Here is a 3,108-nt window from a genome sequence, read left to right as displayed (position 1 = left end):
TTCCAGTTTTACTAGGGAGGAAGTCTCTGTCTTGCTATTTGTTAGAGCTAGCCTGCAGTCCTGACACGTCACTTAATTAGAGGTAATAAAATTCATTTGGTTGACTCCATGTGTAAAATGGTTCATACATTTCGTATTCCGACATCGCACAGTACTGGGAATGTAATTTCAGCAACTGGCAAATCAACCGCTCAGTCAGCTAACGAAAATTTCCTTAAATTTAAATTAAGGTTGTCTGGTCTGGTCTGGTCTGGTCTGATACGGTCCGGTCTGGTTTAGTGAGACCTGGTGCGGTCTGGTCCGTTTTGGTCTGGTCTATCTTCTGCCGTGCTTGGTCAACATTGATAAGTGAATGTTGCTTATGTTTTTTGGTGACCGTGTTTCACCGCCTAACCACTGTTACAGTGCCATCGCTTGACACAAGACGCGCCTTCATTGCGCGGAACTTTCTCGAATCTTGTCGGTAATCAGATTGCATGCGCGACGCGAATAGTAGTGTACATTCTAGAACGCACGCGAGCACCAGCGATTGTGCTGGAATCCACGATGAGTTTTATACAAATGGCAGATAAGATTTCGACGATCGATGCCGGTGCTCGCCGCTTTCATGGGTTGGTAATATCGACGAATGATTAATCGATTAATCGAATAAATGTATCCTGCAAAACGATTACTTTTCATCGATGTCCACCTTTCATTTAATCGGCTTAATCGATTAGACTTGCACGATTAATCGTTTTCGAGAGTTTACAGGAGCGACGCTAAAATTTTGACATCGTACTGAAATGGCGGCGTAAAAGCAGTGACTGTGCTGCGGTGGCACAGCGACTGTCGACTGTTTTTCCGAGTCCCGAGTGATGCCGAGCCGAGCGCTTCCCCTGTATTCCCCCACACCGCACACGCCACCACGCCGCCGAAGCCACAGGTACTAGCAGCTATCCTCTGATGAGTGGTTAAGTGTTAAAGATGCATTAGATTCGGGCACGTCACCGCCGGCACAAATATTTTTCGCTGGTCTCGGTCGCACGCGTTCTACGTGCTTTCCCGAATCGTCGGGAGTGAAAAAAAAAATGATTTCAGCTAATGCAAAGAATATTATGCTAGTGGTGTGGGTAAAAGAAGCTGCACCGATTTCTGGGCTCGCAGTGAAGAGCTCCTTAGGTTATATTACTGCGACGCACTGCATCCTGCTCCTCAAACTGGTCAATACCAATATATGATGCTTTAGAAATCATTCCACATAGGTGTTAAGTAAACAAACTTATCTTAGTCGCTAATGTGATGAACTAGAGCGGTGGGGACCATGAAGAATACTCAAAAGGACGACAACAGACAGCACTTGATGATCCAATATACAGGGTGTCCTAACCAAACAAAGCAAAATTTAAAAATATGCAAATGCCCCGTAGCTGTACAGAACCAAAGCAATGTTGTTTGCTGTCACTTGCCTGTCGTGACTGGCCGCTCGAGGCACTTTGCGTATATTCGCTGGCTTCCTTTCACGCTCGGAAAAACACTTTTATGTAGCACGTATTGAGCAAAAGAAAGTTGTATCGGTAGTTTTTAAGTTGCTCTACATGTTCCTCATTGACACTTTTAAAAGAAACATTACAAGCGTTAATAACGGCCAACAATGCCGCTCTCTTCAAGAAATGTTGTTAACGCTTTTAGAGCGCTCTTTTGCAAGGCCGTTGTTGACCAAGGGCCCAAAAGTTTCCTTAAACTGAAAGGTCTGCGGTCTAATACCAATAAAGTTGATTTAAGTCGGCGTCTTGGTGTGTCGTGATGTGGACAATCTAAAAGGAGGTGATATACATCTTCATCTACAAATCCACAATCACATTCGGGGGTTTCCGCACGGCCAATTCTATGTAAGAAATGTTTTGTGTAGGCAGTGCCTAGTCGCAATCGATGAATAAGGGTTTCCATATTTCTGTCTAATGACAACGGAAATTTGAATTCAATAAGCGGATCAATATGGTATAAATCATAGCTCTTCGAATTCTGGTCAAACCACGTATTTCTACACATTTTAAAAGATGTTGCCCTTATGATACAGCGTAATTCATTTTTTGATATTGGGAGCGAAATTGCCTCATCTTTGAGGTGTGCTTGTCGTGCTGCTTCATCGGCTGCTGTGTTGCCAGGAATGTTACAATGTCCAGGTATCCACTGGAATCTTATTTCATGCTTCTCTTGGCTTGCCTTCGTGAGGTCTCTAAGTGTTTCGTATATTATACTATCACTGATTGTTTTTGATTTTGTGCTGCAGAGTGATATGAGTGCCGCCTGTGAATCGCTGAAAATTACCCATTTTTGCGCATCTCGTACTGAAGTTATAAATTTTAACGCACATAGGATTGCGAACAGTTCAGCCGTTGTGGACGAAGTCACACGAGATAACTTAAACGATTCGTGTTTATTGAGGCGTGGTATATAGAATGCTGAAGCTGACGAGGTTGCTGTACTGGAGCCATCTGTATAGACGTGTACGTATCCTGAATACCGCATATAAATCTGGTAAAGTGCTAGTTGTTGAGCAGCTTGAATGCACATGTCTCTTTTTCTGAATATGCCATCTACTGACAATTCGATTTTTGGACGAGTAAGCAGCCATGGAGGATATTCGACATCTGAGTTCCAAAATTCATTTCTTGGCAATACATGAAGATTTTCCTGAATTTCTTTATTAACATAACATCTATCTCGTTTCATTATGTCTAGAGCCAATGGGTGGTTTTTATGCTGTGTTTGAAGACGAAAATAATGCCGGCATGTTTCTGTAGTTCTCATGACTGGAAACGGTGATTGGCGAGCCTCAGCTATTACAAGACGGCTGGAAGTCGCTCGTGGAACTCCTAGACATATGCGCAGTCCTCTAGCTAAAAGTCTTTGAAGTCGCTCTTCTGACGTGTGTGAAAGTCCGTGCAATATGGGCGCGGAATACGCAATTTTTTGTCGTATTAATGCATTGTAAACAGTGAGCATGGTCGTTGTTTGCTGTCACTTGCCTGCCGTGACTGTCCGCTCGAGGCACTTTGCGTATATTCGCTGGCTTCTTTCACGCTCGGAAAAACACTTTTATGTAGCACGTATTGAGCAAAAGAA

Source organism: Dermacentor silvarum, chromosome 4, assembly GCF_013339745.2.
Source record: "Dermacentor silvarum isolate Dsil-2018 chromosome 4, BIME_Dsil_1.4, whole genome shotgun sequence".
NCBI classification, from domain to species: Eukaryota; Metazoa; Arthropoda; class Arachnida; order Ixodida; family Ixodidae; genus Dermacentor; species Dermacentor silvarum.
This window is presented reverse-complemented; position numbering follows the sequence as displayed.